Below are 18,543 nucleotides of genomic sequence, written 5' to 3' on the forward strand. Positions count from 1 at the left end.
CCCTCAACATCCAAAACTTTCCCTTCTGTTGCTCAGGTTCCAGCAAAAACACTAAGGGGGAGATTTACCTACTTTTCACGTAGTACACTGCAGCAGCTGTAAATGCTGTGCTGCGCTACGTGAAAAGAAGAAAGGAGGAGAGCGCCTTATTTACAAAAATAAGGCACTCTCCTCCCCTCTCACTAGCGCCAGCGCTGAAATCAGCTTCCATGAGTCACGGAAAACAGCTTTGTGACATGGTTCAAGGGTGTCTCCTTGAGTCTAGCGAAGGTTTTGTCAAAATACTATGCTGAGACTCACTTCAAACCTTTTCCCTCTTGTATGTGTACTGTACAGTGCAGCACACATGCAAAGTCGGAAATGGAAGGAGAAATGAAAGCATCTACTGGTTTTAGTAAATTGGGTTTAGTGTGAGAAACCTTGAGTGGTTGCATGGGAACGCCCATGCTCCACCCTTGGTATACCCCCATGGTGCAAAGTAATCCAAAGCAGTGCTATGCACTGCTTCACATTACTTTTCTGTTACTTCCAGCGCTAAACAAGTATAGCCCTGGAAGGTAAATTGGAAAAAAAAGATTTTGACCCAATTTGCGTCACTTTTGTGACACAAACATGGCACAAAATCTTAGTAAATCTCCATCTACATATCCGATCTTTCCCAAGTGTAACACTTTCCCTATTGAGAGCAGTGGGAGTAGTGAATTAGACCCTTCCAAATCTTTTTTAATCTGATTTAAAAACAATATAGATAGATAGATAGATAGATAGATAGATAGATAGATAGATAGATAGATAGATAGATAGATAGATAGATAGATAGATAGATAGATAGATAGATAGATAGATAGATAGATTTTTTCATTTTAAAAACCAAAGGTTACAGGGACACAATAGTTAGGAAATAGAATTAAAGAGAACCTTAGAAATTCATTAGCACACTAAAGGTTACAGGGACTTTCTGGTTAGGTTCAGATTTTACATGCACAAAACCATACAAATTCAGCACTTATAGTTACAGTTATCTTAAGTAACTATAGCTCGCGCCCCTGCCATGCACACTTTTCTTAATAATAATTTGACAGCAAATGCTGCAGTGATATTATCAATGATGTCATAGAAGATGTAATGAGTGATGTAATATGTGAGGTAATTAGCAGTGCATGGCAGGGTTGCGCAAGTTATGGTTACCTTCAGGCACGAGTTAAAGTTGAGAAAGCTAGAACCATAACGTCTGAATTTCTAAGGTTTTATGTGTGTAAAATCTGAACATAACTATAATGTCCATGCAACCTTTGATTTTTCAGTGAATGTTTAGGATTTTTTTTAATGTAAAGTAATATTTAAGTACCATATGTCAATCCAACCATTGCCACACACAGTGGGGGTTGGCTGAAGGGCCCTGCACTGGCCTGGGGCCAGACTCTGTAGCTAACCTCCCAACGGCTGTCATCCCACAGGACCCCTTTCCAGCCCCCCCAGAGGCCGATTTCCCCCAGGGGACACCATCTCCTGGAGCCCTGCACCTTTTTAAATGAGGCGCGAAGCACACAGCCCCCCCTCCCCAGGTTGATATTGGCCCTGGGGACCCCAACGCAGTTACCTGGCCAATTATTAAACAGGAAGGATGGCCACATACCCTCCTCCCAGGGCCAATTTTGGCCCTGGGGACCCTATCCCGGGGCTGGGCCAATAACTGAAGGGGGAGAATGGCTACATGGCCTTCCTCCCTGGGATAATTTGGGCCTGGGGATCCCATTACCAAGGTCCAGGCCAATAAAGGGTGGGTGCACTGGTGCTCACACAGGGCACTCACAATATTCTTCTTGGAGGCTGCAAGTGAAACCCCAAGGCCTCCATGGCTCCAGCCAGCTCCCCGCATCCAGCTGGATCCGTCACCAGGGATGTCATTTAAAGTATCATCAGTGATGTCATCAGTGATATCACTGACCATGTCATAAGTGATGTAATATGTGAGATCAAAAGGAGTGCATTGAGGGTATGTAAGTTATAGTTAGCTCGTCTAATTATAACTGCTGAATTTCACTGGTTTTGTATGAGTGAAATTTGAGCCTAACTATAATGTCCCTTTAACCTTTGGTTTTTACAGTGAATTTCTAAGGTTTTTTTGAAATTCTATTTCCTAACTATAACGTCCCTGTAACCTTCTTTTTCAGTGAATTACTAAGGATTGTCTAATGTTGTTTCCTAATTATAACATCCCTATAGCATTTGTTTTTTAAGAGAATGTCTAAGATTTTTCTAATTTTATTTCCTAACTGTAACCTTGAGAGTGATTGTATGAGTGAGTGAATGAGTGTCTCAGTGTGTGTGTGAGTGAGTGTGTGAGTTTCTCAAAGGGTGTGTGAGTGGGTGTGTGAGTGTCTGTGTGAGGCATGAGTGTCTCACTGGGTGTCTGAGTGGGTCTGTGAGTGAGTAGGTCTGTGAGTGGGTGCATGAGTATCTGAATGGGTATCTGAGTGGGTGAATGAGTGTCTGAGAGAGTGCTTAGTGGGTCTGTGAGTGGGTGTGAGAGTGTCTGAGTGGATCTGCAAGTGCCTCCATGAATCTGTGAGTCAGTCTGTGAGTGAGTGTGTGAGTGGGTCTGTGAGTGGGTGTGTTAGTCTGTGTTGATTTGTGAGTGGTTGTGAGAGTCTCTGAGTGGGTCTGCGTGTGGCTGTATGGGTCTGTGAGTGGGTGTGCGAGTGTCTGAGTGGGCCTGTGAGTGGTGCATGAGTGTCTGTATGGGTCTGTGAGTGGGTGTGGGAGTGCCTGAGTGGGTCTGTGAGTGGTGCATGAGTGTCTGAATGGGTCTGTAATTGGATATGTTAGTGGCTGTATTGGTGTGTCTGAGTGAGTATCTGAGTGTGTCTCTGAGTGGGTATGTGAGTGTCTGAGTAGGTCTGTGAGTTGGTGAATCAGTGTCTGAGTGGCTCTGTCAGTGGATGTGTGAGTACCTGAGTGTGTGAGTTGGTGTTTAAATGCTTGTGTGGGTATGTCATTAGCTGTGTGAGTGACTCAACCACAAAGGAAACACACCTGCCCTTTTATCCATCAAGGGTACACTGTTTTGCACAAAATATCTGCCTATATGGAGTACTTTCTACTGGTTAATTAGTAAGTGGTACATCCTTGGGTAAATGCCCAGTATGTATTCTGCAGTAAAATTGCATAATGAAGCATGAGGAAATGTCATAAGTAACTGTGTCTGCGTTTTGACAATGTGATTGTTCCTGGTGAGTCTTTATCAAAAAACATGTGATAACGTAAATCCTCCTATAGAGAACACAACAAGACTATAAAGAGGTAAATAAATATCCACCAAACAAGGGTCTTAAATATATGGCGTAAGCGCTTCTTTGTTTGGTGGAGATGTCCTCATATTCCTCGGTTTCAAGAACTTCTCACAAAAATCATCGGGAAACACACGGGGGCGCTCGTTAATCTGTCCATCATCCTGGCAAGAGGCAGGAAGACTTTTGCGTACTTCTAAGGTGGGCAAGGCCAAACGTGCAAAGCTTTCAAGTGATTTGCACATTTGCATACTCAGAGTAATTTAAATGGAGAATCATGAACTCTGCTCTCACCGGGAGAGGACAAGAAAGAACCCACTCGTCACAGTCACTAAAGATTGCGCTTGAAATTGATCAACGATGTATTAACCTCCACTAAGTATTTCAGATCATTTTTCAATATGGAATCACTGAGAAAACACACTTGCTTTGCCTTTGCCAAGCCCAGAAGTTAGGATAATTTGCCTTTATAGAAGTGGGGCTTTAATGGGGGCACCTGCTATGTTCATATTTGTGATTTGAGGTTTATTTTCTATGAAATAAGCATTAGGGCCAAAACAGCCCACCAAAGCTTAATGGGGGAGGAGGGTCACGTGCCCTGTCCCTGGCTGATTTCAGCCACAGGGAACACTATCCCCCTGGGCCAGGCCAAATTCTATTTGGGAGGGGGGCATGTGGGCCCTCTGAACGGGCCAATTTGAGCCCCAGGGAGCCCATTCCCCATCCTCAAGGACCCAGTCACATCTCCCTGGGTGCCCTGGAGCCCAGCACGGGCACCCATGTGCTATAGTACCATGGCGGTGCCTCAAGGCCCCTGCAGTCCCAGTCAGCTCCTCCCTTCCCTGTAGGAGCCGGCATTGCTCTTGCACACAGAGAACTGCTTGAAATGCAGCTCCCAGTGTGCAGGAGCAATCTTTAAACTCTTTCTCTGTATGTCTGAGGGCAGGGAAAAAGATGTAAACTCTGCTTCCAGCAAGCAGAAGCTGTTTGACAGCTCCCACTTGCTACAAGTGGAGTGTTTACTTTTGCTTTTGCTGGTTGGGAGTTGTCAAAGCTCCTGCCAAGCAAAAGCAAACAGCTATGTCCCCGGGTGGGCACCCCAGGACATAGCAGGAGACGGCCCTGGAGCGTGGCATCCCAGGGCTATAATTTGCTACAGGAGGGGTGCCGCATGGACCCCTCCTTTCTTGTGTAAAAGCCGGTCCTGGAGATATGGTGGTCTCCGGGGCTTTATATGGCCCAGGAGGGGTGCCGCATGGCCCGCCTCCCTCTTTTAATAAAATAGAATTGCCCCAGGGAGGTGGTGGTCCCCAAGGCTGGGGTTCCATGCAGACCCCTACCCATATTGTTGTTTGATGCCTTTTGGAGGTGGTGGGCCCTGGGGCTTACAAAAGACTTAGGTTGGGAGTCCATGCTGCCCCCTCCTTTTTTATAAAAGCCCCGGAGAGGTGGTAGTCCCCGTGGCATTTCTGCACCCCTACATTTAATTCTTAAAGGCAGCATGCCCCCGGGACCTGGCCTACCCGGGGGCTTCAATAAAAACAAGTGCAAGCGCAGAAGACCGTGCTTATTTTTTAAAATATATTTGCTATAGATTCATGGCTCTTTCGTGATTTTGTGGCAATTTATTTTGATTTTAAAGTGCTTTTGTGAACTTCGGGACCCCTGGACAAGGGCTAAGGAGTCAGGGTATTCCTACCGTGCAAACACAAGGAGATGATAGATGGAGCACTAACCCTTTTCAGACACTCACTCCCAGTCACAGATCTGGGTTGAATCCATCATCGTTCTTTAGCTCACTTCTCCACCCCAGTTCAAACCAGCCATATGCAAGTCTGTCTTGATCCTGTTCCTCATGGGAACTGTTCAGCTCGAACTGCCAACCCAGGTCTCCCCTGGACCAGGTGCAAGCATCCTTGGACCAGTTTTGGGATAACACCCCCCATTATCTAGGGATCTCTTGTGTTTGCTTTGTTTGCCCTAAGTTGGCAGGGTATGCCCAGATGTGGGACTCTTGCTCACTAAGCCACTGGATTCAAGCTAGCCTGGCTGATGAGGGATAAACCTCTAAACCGTTCCCAGGATGCTTGTTTTGAAATTCACAAAAAAACAACCAAAGGTTACAGGGATGCTATAGTTAAAATATCATTAAATAAATGGTAGACATTTACTGAAAAAGCCAAGGGTTACAGGGACCTTTTATATCAGAAATAGAATTTTAAAAAACCTCAGAAATAAGCTGAAAAAAACAAAGGTTACAGGGGTGATATAGTAAGGAAATAGAATATAAAAAACATTGGAAATTCACTGAAAAAACAAAGCTGACAGTGACTTATAGTTTTTGGTTTGCTAATAACTTTGGCACGGTATGATGAGTCTTCACAAAACGTTCCCCAATAAAAGCAAATTCACTACAGCTTCTTCCTGGACAGTTTCAAGGTGATCCATCAAAGCGGGGGCCAAGAAAAAGTGGGGTTCCCAAAACACAAAATTCCAATGCATTGTCCATAGACTTGTTTAGGCAGTGCTACCACAAAAACTGCTAAACAGAATTATATAAAATTTATCAGGAAGCTAGAACGTGGTCCTAAGATTGTGTTTTTTGTGATTTGGTGTATTAAGTTTTGAAAAATTAAGGTATAAAAATATTTATATATCTGGACTACTGGATCTGCGATAGGCTCGTAAGAGTCTTGCTGCAATTTAAAAAAAAAAGTATTCTGATTGTCCCAGGGAGCTTTTTTCACTGGGCCTTCTCACTCCTATGCGAGTCAGACTCCTGTTGGAGCGAGTGGTCTGATTGGCTGTCAGTAAAATGAGGGAAGTGTTGCTGTCAGCCATTATACAACTCTTTTGCACTTAGTCCTCTGTCATGAAGATACAAAAGAAAATGATATAAATGGGCAGGGTAAGGATACCCTGCCCCCTAGGACCCATGGGGGGATGCAAAGAGCCCCCCCCTGGGACAAAGTGTTTAAAAAGTTGGAACATTTTGAGGCGATCCCGCTGGACTCTCGCGGCAAACAAAATGGCAGTCACCATTTTTTATTTAGATATATTTTCCAGGACTGGTGTGTTATGAAGGGGAAGGAGCATACGACTCCCCTCTCCAAGCTGTTTTCAGCCCTTGGGACCCTATCTCCCATACCCCAATGTATTAATGAAGGGATGGGGTGAGCGCTGCCCCTCCCTGAGCCTTTTGCGGCCATAGGAACCCCATGCCCCAGAGCCCTGTGTATTCAATAAGGGGGCCACGTGGCCCCCTCCTCAAGATATTTTCTGACCCAGGACCCAATGTATTTATTAGGGGGAGGGGGGCTGCATGGCTCCCCTCCCCAAGCCCTAAAAAGGCCCTGGGGATTCCATCCCCCAGAGCCATTCGTTAATTAAAAGGAAGGGGGGGACGCCATCTCCCTACCTGAATATTTAAAGGCCTGAGGACCTCATTCTTGGCCAGCTCACTTACTGTGCGCATCCCCAGTACAAAGTAGTTTTCCTGCCTACACTACTGTGGGCAGGGAAACATGTGACAGTCCTGAAACGCTGACCCAAAAACTGTGTGAGGATACCGCTGGGTTTTTTGCCAATAAAATCGATTCCATTTATCGTAACATCTCCCAAATAAGCCCACCTATTGAGGAGATGGTCCCCTCTTTTAGCCCCCAGCCCGGAACAGTCGGTGCTGTTTCCGCTGCGCTGTCTTCTATTCCCGAGATTAGCTTGGACCAAGTCAACTCCCTGATCGGGACTATTAAATCAGGCAGCCCAGTGGACCCTGTACCTGCCCGTGTCATGCACCTCATTGGGAGTGTCCTCAGTCCTTCTATTCAGACGGTGATCAATCGCTCCCTCTCTGAGGGACTGGTCCCCCGGGAGTGGAAGGAGGCCATGGTCAAGCCTATCAGGAAAAACACCTCCATCCCCTGGTCTGATATGACTAATCTGAGGCCTATCTCCCTCTTGCCGTTCATCAGCAAATTGATGGAGAAGCATGTGAATCACCATCTTTCCAGCTTCATTGAGCAGTCCGGCTGTCTGGACCACTCTCAGTCGGGGTTCAGGCCCAGGTATAGCACCGAGACGGCTCTTCTTTCCGTCACGGATGCTATACGCTTGTCCCTGGACAGAGGGATGTCAGTGGTGTTGGTGCTGCTGGACTTGTCCGCAGCATTCGACACCATATCCCACGCAATTCTCCTTACCAGATTAAAGGAGATTGGTATTGATAGATCCGCCTTGGCGTGGTTCACCAGCTTTCTCTCTGAACGTACCCAGAAGGTGAATATGGGTTCCTTCAGCTCCCCCTCGGCCAGCATCACCAGAGGAGTCCCGCAGGGCTCCTGTCTCAGCCCTACGTTGTTTAACGTATATGTCTCCTCTTTGGCCAACATTGTGAGGTCTTTCGGGTTTATGCCTATCTCCTACGCTGACGATACGCAGCTGCTGTTCACTTTTAAAAACTTTACCCCGGAGATAAGACAAGCTTTCTCCAACGGCATGACTGCGATCGCCAGCTGGATGGCCCAGAACTTTCTCCAGTGTAATGTGGGGAAGTCTGAGGTCATGCTATTTGGAGGGGCAAAAACCCTGTGGACCCCTGACTGGTGGCCCTCCAGTCTGGGTCAGGCCCCATCCCCTAAACAGGTGGTGAAAAATCTGGGGGTCCGTCTAGATCATGATCTCACCCTTGCTCATCATGCCAGCACCACGGCGGGTTCCTGCTTTCACATCATTAGCCTCCTTCGGAAGGTGTTCCCCCTTCTACCAGACCATACAAGAAAGACCTTAGTCCAGGCCCTCGTTTTGAGCCGCCTGGACTATTGCAATGGCCTATTCTTAGCAGCCAATGAAGGAGTGCTTAATAAACTTCAGGTGGTTCAAAACACTGCGGCCCGCCTGGTGACCAATGCCCCCCCTAGAACCCCATCCTTGCCCCTCCTCAAGGCCCTCCATTGGCTTCCCATCCGGAAACGGGTGGAATTTAAGATTTGCTGTGTGGTGCACAAGAGTCTTCACAACCTCGGTCCACACTACCTGGCCGAGAAATTCGTTTACCACCGCCCTTCCCGCATTCTTAGGTCCAGCAATCAGCTATTACTTCAGGTTCCTAGACATAACAAGACCAGACAGGGAGGTCGCGCCCTCTCCATCATGGGCCCACGTCTGTGGAACAGTCTTCCTCTTTCCCTCAGAGATTGTCCTAGCCATCTAGCCTTCAGGAAACACTTAAAGACTACCCTGTTCTAGTTGGAGCGCTGCCCTACCTGTTCTTCACAGCACCGCGCGGAGATACACCTTCGGGTGTGATGCCGGCGCGTTACAAGCCCATAAATAAATAAATAAATAAATATGTGTTTGCTCCCGTCTGGCAGGAGCATTTTTAAATCTTCTGCCAAACTGGAACAAACACATAAGTCTGCTCCCAGCTGATGGGAGCTTTATAAATGCTCCCGCCAACTAGGAGCAGACTTGTGATCTGTTTCCCTTTCCGCACTGACGCGGGCTGGGAAACAGAACACAATATTGCTCCCACCAGAGGGAGCAAAAATAATGGCAGCCCCCTCCGAGCGGAAGCAATGCCAGCTCCTGCAACATGTGGGGAACTGCAGGGTCCCTAGGGCATCAATGAAGTCATTTGAGATGTCATCAGAGATGTCATAAGTGATGTCCTAGAGCATGTCATGAGTGATGTAATCTGTGAGCAGTGCATGGCAGGGGGTGAAAGTTAAAGTTAGCTCTGCTATTGAGGTCGGTGCGAAGCAGTGGGAGCAGGGCCCACTTGAAATGCAAACCAAACTGTGTTGAAATCAAAACACAGAAGGAAGCTCACACTCCCAAATATAATTTGCAATGATAATTTATTGCAAACACTGATGCTTTTCGAATGAAACGGTCTTTGTCCAAGCCACAACAGCGAAAAGTGCCCCGCTTTCTTTAAATACAATACATCACCATAAACACAATATAAAGACTACTAACATGTCCTTCACTGTGTTACAGAGAGTGAAAACATATCAGTTACTGCACTCATTATATTAGCTTTTATAATTAGGCAGGTTGATGAAATCCTGGAAGATTACTTCACAATTTAATGCACCAAATGTAGTCAGACCACAAAAATACATCTGTATTGAGAAAACATATTGCAACAGTTTCAGAGTGCCTGAATATTCTGAAAGGCAATTTAGGAAACATATTGCAACAGTTGCCGAGTGGCTGAACATTCTGAACGACAATCTAATGTATTTGCTTAATGTTTTACAAAAACTCACCAAAGGAATGACTACATTTAGAAGTCTGCCATTGTGTTCCAAGTCATTCTGCTCAGTGGAATTTGTATATCAAAAAATCAATATCCCAAAAATCATCCCACACCATGTGGCTTCAATTTCAAGAGAATAGGTACATATATTTCATATACTGCGTAAGCAGAGTAACAAAGCCCACCGTGCAGTGTCTCATACACACCCGGGTGAAATAAAGTGCTTACAAATACTCAAAGACAATCATAAAAAGAAATATTTTCCTATTTGGGCTGTGAGTGCATGCTTCACGTTTCCCACATTTATAGAACCCTGCTGTTCCCTGAGCCAGAGTCCGGCCCTACCCTAATGTCTATTGGGGTAACTGTGCACCCGCATGTCTTTCAAGGACCTATGTTTTCTTTAAGTAATACGGGGAAAAGGACTGACCAACTTGCCAATAACTTGATCTGACCTGACCAAGAGCCAACGTTTCCCCCAATTTTTTTATTGATACTGGTGGTAACTGACTCTGACTGTGCCCTGGGCTCTGCTTACCAAACCCAGGCCCAGTGTTCTGATTATAATGTATATAATAATTAGTTTTAGTTACAATTGGTGCTAACAGCCTAGTTCTAAGTCCCCGGTATATAATATGGCATGTAGGCCCAGACACCCAGTAGACTTAATGCATTTAAGTGTGCACTACTGTGCTGCCTACTGTCATTTTAAAGGCAGCCTTGCCTTTACATTCAAATATATGCAAACCTGACTTTGGAATTAAAGGTATTTCCCAAGTCTCAAACTACCTTATTTATACATATGTCACCCCTGGGGTATCCCCTAGAGGCCCTAGGGGTATGGTGCCTTGTAACTACAAGCAGGGACATAATAACATATTTGGTATATGTCCTGTTAAGGGAAAAACTGCCAATTTTGTTTTTCCCCATTGAAGCACAATAGCTCCATAGGCCAACATGGAAATACATTATTAAAGTATAACTATTGAAAGAATGGAGCTACAAATATCATTCAAAATATTAAAATAATAGAATGAAATGAACAACTTGCCACTGTTAGATTTATTACAACTATCACACAACATAAGTTATAGAACTTTATTTTTTGCAAGCCAAAATCCAGCCTTCCAGCAGCCCTGCTCTGATTGGTCAGCCTCTGCCAGGCTGAGCCAAGCTGTCTTAATGAGGTGTGAAGTGGCTTGACTATTCCTATTGGAGAAGAACTGCAAGCTGCAGAGCAAATGGCAGGATTGGGATGGATTAGCCAAACTGATATTCAAAGAGAGAATGACAGTTTAGGGAAGCACAGGCTCACCTCCACATCCTGCACCACGAGCCAGACAGGAGCCCCCAGTAATTAGATTAGTGAAGGGGCTGAAAGGGAGTGTTAATTAAACTTAGCCACATCAGCGGGTTGGCCAGATCTAAGGAGAGAGTTTCTCAATTTTGGATTTTGAAAGAATAGTGCTTTCTTGGTCAAGAATATGCCGCATTTTGGAAGAAATAGTCATATTGTCACCATGCATCTCATTTGCCAGGGGTGTCCCCTGCTTGTCGCCCAGGAACTCTGAATAAATATCAGAACACTGCCCAGAAACTTAGATACCTGCTGAAACAACAAGGAGAAGAAGGACTTCCCTACTGGAACCCTGATCTGAACCCAAAGGCTGCACCTGCTGCGCCTGCTGCACAATCTGGAACTACAGCCCTAAGGACTTGACAAGGAATATGAAATAGACTCCCTGAAAGCAACAGGTTAACAGATATCCACCTGCCTCATCTCCACTAAGAAGGACTCATCTGGAGAGGGACCAGTGGACTTTTAAGGATTTGGCCAGTTGCATTGTGGGAAACATAGTCCCAACATCCAAAGGACAATCTCAGAGCTACTAGACCCTTGGATTGGTGTTTTGGAACTTCAGGAAGAAGTTTTAGAAGTTTGGAGCAACTTTGTTGAAAATCTCCATAAGTGGACCAATCCGTCGGTCAACAAGTGTCAAGCTGCCGATATAGAATCGTGACCCGGATTTCACTTTCATCCTTCTGAAAGCTCTGGAGCCTCAGCCATCAATCCTGAATAAACCCTCTGCAGATCTGACGGACCTCAAGAACTTCAGGCTCATCTTCCTGGTGCCACTCACTGCCAAGATCATCGAAAAGGCTGTCAACACCCAGCTAGCAAACTTTATTGAAGCTAACAGAATGCTGGACATCTCCCAATCTGCAGCAACCATAGCACTGAGACTGCCCTGCTCGCTGCCACTGATGACATCACCTCCCTCCTCGACCAGAGACAAATGGCAGCCCTCATCCTCCTGGACCTCTCAGCTGCCTTCAACACTGTCTCCCACTGCACACTAGCTACCAGACTCGACAATGCAGGCATTTGCGGAAAGGCTCTTGACTAGATATGCTCATTTCTCACAGGCACAACTCAGCGATTCCGACTCCCACCATACCACTTGGAGCCAACATAGACCAGATGTGGAGTGCCCCAGGGATCCTACGTCAGCCCCATCCTCTTTAATATCTACATGGCCCCCTTCGCAACCATTGTAAGAAACCACAAGCTCAACATCGTCTCCTATGCTGATGACACCCAGCTCATCCTCTCCCTCACCAAAGAACAACATCACCATGCACAACTTCCAAGATGGTATGAAAGCCATCGTCAACTACGAGAAAACAGAAGTTCTCATCCTTGGCTCCACCCCCTCTGTGTGGGACAACACCTGGTGACCCCCGCCCTCGGAACCCCCCATCCTGATGAACGATGCACGAAACCTCGGCATCATACTAGACTCATCGCTTATGATGTAGCACCAGATCAACGCTGTATCCTCGGCCTGCTCCAACACCTTCCGCATACTCCATAAAACGTTTGGATGGATCCCATCCTAATCCATAAAAATGGTAACGCACGCCCTCATCAGTAGCAGACGGGACTACAGCACCGATCTCTATGCCGGAATCAACAAGAAACTAGGGGGCAGATTTATATCGGACTTGCGCCACTTTTACACCGCCGTTGCGTCACTTTTGTGACGCAGCGGCGGCGTAAACCCTGCGCCATGTTGCGCCACATTTACATCGTGACGCATCTATGGAGATGCGTCACAGTGTAAAGCCCTGCGCCACATGAAACCTGCGTCAGGTTTCATGTGGGCGTTTCAACTCAGGGGGGGCGTTCCGTCGCAGGAACGCCCCTGAAAAGTGACTCAGTGAAATCTATAAGATTTCACTGAGTCACTTTCCCAACGCTGATGCGTCAAAACCCTGCACCTGCTTGAAGCAGGCGTAAGGCTTGACGCACCATGTTAGGGATAAGAAAGGTTGGAACAGTGCTGGAGTTGCGTCGCGCTTGCGACGCAACTTCAGCACTGCGCCAACCTTACGCTGGCAGATGCGTCACGTATCTGCTTGTCCTTGCGCCACGATGCGCCGCATTGTAAATGCGGCGCATCTGCGGTGGCGCAAGGGCAAACTTGCGTGACGCATCTTCCCTGGCGCATCCATGCTGATTTGCAGGGATGCGCCAGGGAACATAAATCTGCCCCTAGTTTTCAAACTCCAGACCAAACAGAATTCCGCAGCCAGACTGATCCTAGACATCCCCTGTCACAACCACATCACCCAACACCTTAGTGATCTCCATTGGCTCCTCATCAAAAGAAGAATAACCTTCAAGCTCCTCACTCATGCATACAGGGCCCTCCACAACATCGGACCAGCATATCTGAACAACTGCCTCTCCTTCCATGCACCCCTGATTGGCTGACCTCTCTCTGGTCACCGTCCCACGCATCTACAAGACAAGAACAGGAGGAAAGTCTTTCTCCTACCTTGCACCCAATGCCTGTAACAACCTCTCCCTACACCTCTGACAAGCCCCTACACTGCTCCAGTTCAGGAAGGACCTCAAGACCTGGCTCTTTGGATGGGCCTAGCACTCAACGGAGCCACCCACCATCCCCCTAGCACCTTGAGACCCTCACGGGTGAGTAGCTGTTCTATACTCACCCCTGGTTGATTGATTGATTGATCAATGAGACTTCAAGGAGTTGACCGGGGCCTCATGCTGAACCAAGTCGGTGACGTTGATGCAGATCCGGCCTGAGGAAGTCCCTTGCTCAACGAAGAGAGACAAAGCTCAAAAAAAGTTTTTAAGTGCAAAAGTCAAATTTTGACCTAGGGCTTCTGCTTAATGTATCCAACCACGGCTCCATCCTGGTCGGACTCAAACTTTGACATTGGACCAGCATCACCTCTGTTGTCCAGGGCTGGAAGCAGAGTGTCCTCTCACAGCATGGTGCCATCAGAACTAGGAACTCACAACCTGCAGTTAACAGACAGGAAATTTGAGAGAGTGGAGGCCTCAGCTAGCCAGTCTGCTCCTAAATTAGAAGCAAACAGCTTGTGCACTGGAGGAGAAAAGGCTGGCACTAGAAGAGAGAAAGCTTCCTCTAGAAAGAAGAGAGTCAGGTCTGGGCCTGTCCAGTCCCAAGAAGATGGTGGCAATGATGGTGAGGTGTCTTAGGGGAGTGACACATATCCCTCAGTTGCCAAATGGTGTTGAGCCTAACAGCTTTGTGGTGGGGTATGTCATAGGCATTAAGGATCACAGGATGGACTAGCAGTACCGGGAAGGATTGTTGTGTGTGTTGGTATCTACACTGGGGAGGGATACACTCCTAGCTCTATGGGATGAGGTAGCTGGCTCATACTCCCATGTGAAGGATACCCTAGTGCAGAAATTTGGTCTTACACCTGAAGAAAACCGGAGGTAGTTCCGGGACACAGAAACAGGCACATCAAACATGGACACTTTTTATAGCTAGCCCACTAAAACATCTAAGGGCTGTGTGAAGGGCAAGTGAGTACCTATGATGAGCTATATAATTTGTAATGAAAGAGCACATCCTGCAGGATTTTCCTTCTGAGTTGGACCAGCATCTAGTGAATTCCAAACTGTCAGAGCCCAGGCAGCTGATGTGTGGGTACACACTAGGGTGTCTAAAACATCCAAGGAAGTAATCCTGAGAAAGGGGGCCCAGCTCCACTCAGGAAAAGGTAGGAGCAACACAGATAAAAAGAAGGAGTTCTCTCAAGGGCACCAAATGTTTAACCCAGAGGGGTAGTCACAATCTGTTCTTAAACCGAAGTGGGGGCGGTACAAGCGGGTGAGACTCTTTGACACCTCTAAAGCTGGGTGCTGCCTAGCTTGACATGGGCCTGATTATAAGAGGGGAAACTCTGTCTGGTTCAAGAAATCCCAACAGGTAGACAGTCCAAAGTGATTGCAAGTGCAGAAATTGGGGTGAAAACTGTTCTTGGGACCAAGAGGAGTTAGACTGAAGCCAATTTAGTATCCATGGGTGGGGTGAATGTTGAAGCCGTGGCCATCTTACATTTCAGAATGGTGAAGTACAATCAATGACCAGCCATCACCGAGACCAAAGTGAAGGCTCTAAGAGATACAGGGTGCAATAGGACCACTGTGCTAAAGAGGTTGGTGTAATCAGAGCAGATGTATGTTTGTATGAAAGTATGTGAATATGTCAAAAGGTAGTAGAGCACTGTAAATAGTCAAAGACCAGCATAGAGTCAATGAGTAAGAGGAGAGGAAGCAGGGTTGTAAAAAGTTAATGCATTTTGTGGAACTCTTTGAAGGGGTAAGTCTTCAACAGTTTCCTAAATTACAGCAGATTTGAATGGCCCTAATGGATGTGGATTAAATATATTTTTAATGTTTTAAAATGTATTTTTGAACGTAGTGATAAATAAAAATCAATTTATGCGTTTTTATCAAACGTTTTTCAGTTTTTTGCATAATTGTCTCTACTGTATCTAAGTATCATATGTAACTATTATTTGTGTTTAAATACTGTATACGTTTTACCCCACTAATACTGTACATGATTACGGTGCAACACATGATCCATAAACTAGACTAGGGACTTGTTTTCCTTCTTTGGTTTATATTACCCTGTCCCTAATCTGTATTATAGGGTAACTCCTTGAATTTTGGTACCTAATGGATGTGGGTCAGTTGTTCCAGGTCCTGTGTGCATAGATGGAAAAGGTCCGCTGTCTTCCTTTTTCTGTGCCTGTCTGCGGTCTGCTGAGGTCCACGAGAAGTGCTGAGCTTTTCTGTAAGATAAGCAGGCATGCTGGTCACAATAGCTTTGTAGGGGATACAACTAATTTTAATGATGGTGTGGAGGGGAACAAATACATTTTCATCAAAATGGAGGTGATGTGAATATATTCATTCTGGACCGGGATGGGATGCGCTGCAGCATGTAGGTTGCCCCCAAGGGGTGCCATTGTGGAGACTGGAGGCCATGGAGGCCATTGAGTAGTCCATTACCAACATCAAGATGCAAGAGTATGAGGGCTTGAACAGCAGTTCTGAAGTCGCCTTTTGTAAGAAATGGTTTGACTTACTTCAGAAGCGGGAGCTGGTACTAGGCTGTCAAGTGCCTTCTAAGAGGGTCATAGGGCAAGCAGGGCTTACTGGGCTGCAGCCTTTTACTCCTGCCGTCTCGAGGCCCAACCTACTATGGCCAAGTACTACCCCATTCAGCACTTGTCTCTCAGAGATAGCACAGGTTGAGCAATCTAAGGCTCTTTCAGAAGGATGTACCAGGAAGCTCTTCTGTGGGTCTGCCTGAGCTGAGATCAAAGGAATTGCCGCCCCTTATGCAGCAAAATTACTCGGTACCATTAATTAACTATCCCACTATGAAACCTCTGTTACTTGCGCAGAGGGGCATTACACAAACAAATTAAGATTGGGGAGCAAAGTCATTAAAATAAATTAGAACACCTTCTCTATGGCGTTCGACTGAATACATTCACAGTGCTGAGCACAGAGTTTAATTGTCCCCAGAGACATGCTTGGCACTATACTCCTGTGTATCACTGTTGCAGAATCATAGGAAATTGCAGATCATAGGATATTGCAGATCTCAAAGCATCTGCAAAAGTGGGGCTCTCTCAAAGGCCTAGTATCAGGTTTATACCACACAATTACCAGCAAATTCTTCTCCACTCCTACTGTGGCACAGTCACAGGTTTTTTAGGTTAGCTGCTGTTGCCCAAGATTACTCTGAAACAAACTAGGTAACCCTGTTTGACAAAGATAACAAAGACATAAGAGAGAGAAGACAGGGTTACATGTACTTCTTTCAAAATACTGAACAATTGGTACTGGACACTGCATTGGCTACAGAAAACAGGTCTCCTTGGGGAATAGAAGTGTTGGAGATACAATGTTGCCCTGGGTGACACAGTTTAGGTTTTGTGAGCATTGTGAGAAGCTGGCTTGGTATATGGTGTTCACTTATGTAAGTGGGCACCTCGCACTAATCCAGACAACCCTCATGGTGATTTTAGTGGTCTTAGACAACCTTAGAAAGTGCTCCAAGTGGTAGCTGTGGAGAGCAGCCTTCAGGCTTAGTCCAGAAGGAGTGTAAAGCAGCTTGTTTTACCAGAACATAATCTTATTGATACAGATTAAGTGAAAAAAACACACAGTGTATTAATAAAAAATATGTAAACACTCAATAGAACATACAGGTGTCTCCTAGCTGGAGATATACACAATGCACAAAATACTTTTCAATAGAAACAGGTAAGTAGCATGTAATACATGGTGGTCACCGTTGGGAGAGCAAACCTTATACTAAAAGAGTGGTATGCAAACCACTCCTCAAGTTAAGACTATTCCCAGAAGACGTAGAAATGCCGGGGACCCAAGGAACCACCCAAGGTAATTAACCAGGAGCCCCACAGAGGCCGTGTGCATAGAGGGAACATGCCCTTGGGATCAATGCAAGTCAATGTGTAAGTCGCAGTTGCAATTTTAAAGAAGAAGGACCCTTCCTAGTTGACCCTGAAAAAACCCAGTGGAGGACAGAGGATGGAGAGCCACTCCACCCGTGATACCTTAGGAACCAGGATACCTGCCCCAGGAGAGCCGCGTGCATAGGCGTGAATTGGCGTCGGAAACCACCATCGAACCCTGGAGGACTTCAGGAAGATGCTGCTGCTGGAGAAGGTGAAAGTGTACAGTGGATCCCAAAGGTGGATTCAAGCCAAGAAGTACCTGGAAGCATATGGGACAGAGTATATGCCACTTGGAAGTGACCAGAAGGCATGGAAGACGAATGCCAACCGATGTTGGCTGCTGCATGAGAGTTGACGGTGACCTTGGAGTTGCAGCTGTGGGGACCAGGCAATGCTGTAGATGACCAGGAGCTGTTCATGAGCTGTCTAATGTTGGATGTCAAGAGTTGAAGGGTTGGTGTCCATCGGGAGCACAGCCAAGCCTTGACAACTGCAAACAACATGGAAAGCGAAGAAAATGCAATGTCGGGACTAGCAAGGTCCAGGTGACTCACCATGAGTAGGAAAGTCAGGGCAGGCCCGATCAATCAGGGGAGCCCAAAGAATTCAAAGATGATCCTCAAGAGAACCCACAGGCTGGAGGCACTGGGGTCTCGAGAGGACCTCAAGCAGCTCACCAAAGAATCTGGCCTGTGATTCAAGTGATGTAGTGAGGGCTAAGATCTTGGTCATTGGAGATGCTTGAAGTTGAGGCTACTTGGAGCCCGAAGATCTTGGTGGATGGAAGCCAACAAGCCTTTGCAACTGTAAGTTGATGCAGTGCACAGGGGTTCGGTTCCTGCGGCCCCGGCGAGAGATACTGGCCTCCTGAGAGGACAGGACAGGCCTCAAGGGATGTGAAGAACCACCATCTGTGTTGCTGAGCCTTTATGAGTCCATGGGAGCCCAGGATCAGTAAAACAGTCAGCTTAGTTGCGGTGCCTGCAGATGAAGGGAAGTGACTCCTTCACTTCAAGAGAGATACCTTCAGGTGTCTTTGGATGCCCACAGGCCTTGAAAGATTCCGGTATGGTGCACAGGCACAGATGTTGCAGCAAAAGAGCAGGGTGAGGAGATCAGGAGCAGCAGGAGTCTTCCCAG

This window comes from Triturus cristatus, chromosome 5_1 (genome assembly GCF_964204655.1).
Source record: "Triturus cristatus chromosome 5_1, aTriCri1.1, whole genome shotgun sequence".
In the NCBI taxonomy this organism is placed as follows: Eukaryota; Metazoa; Chordata; class Amphibia; order Caudata; family Salamandridae; genus Triturus; species Triturus cristatus.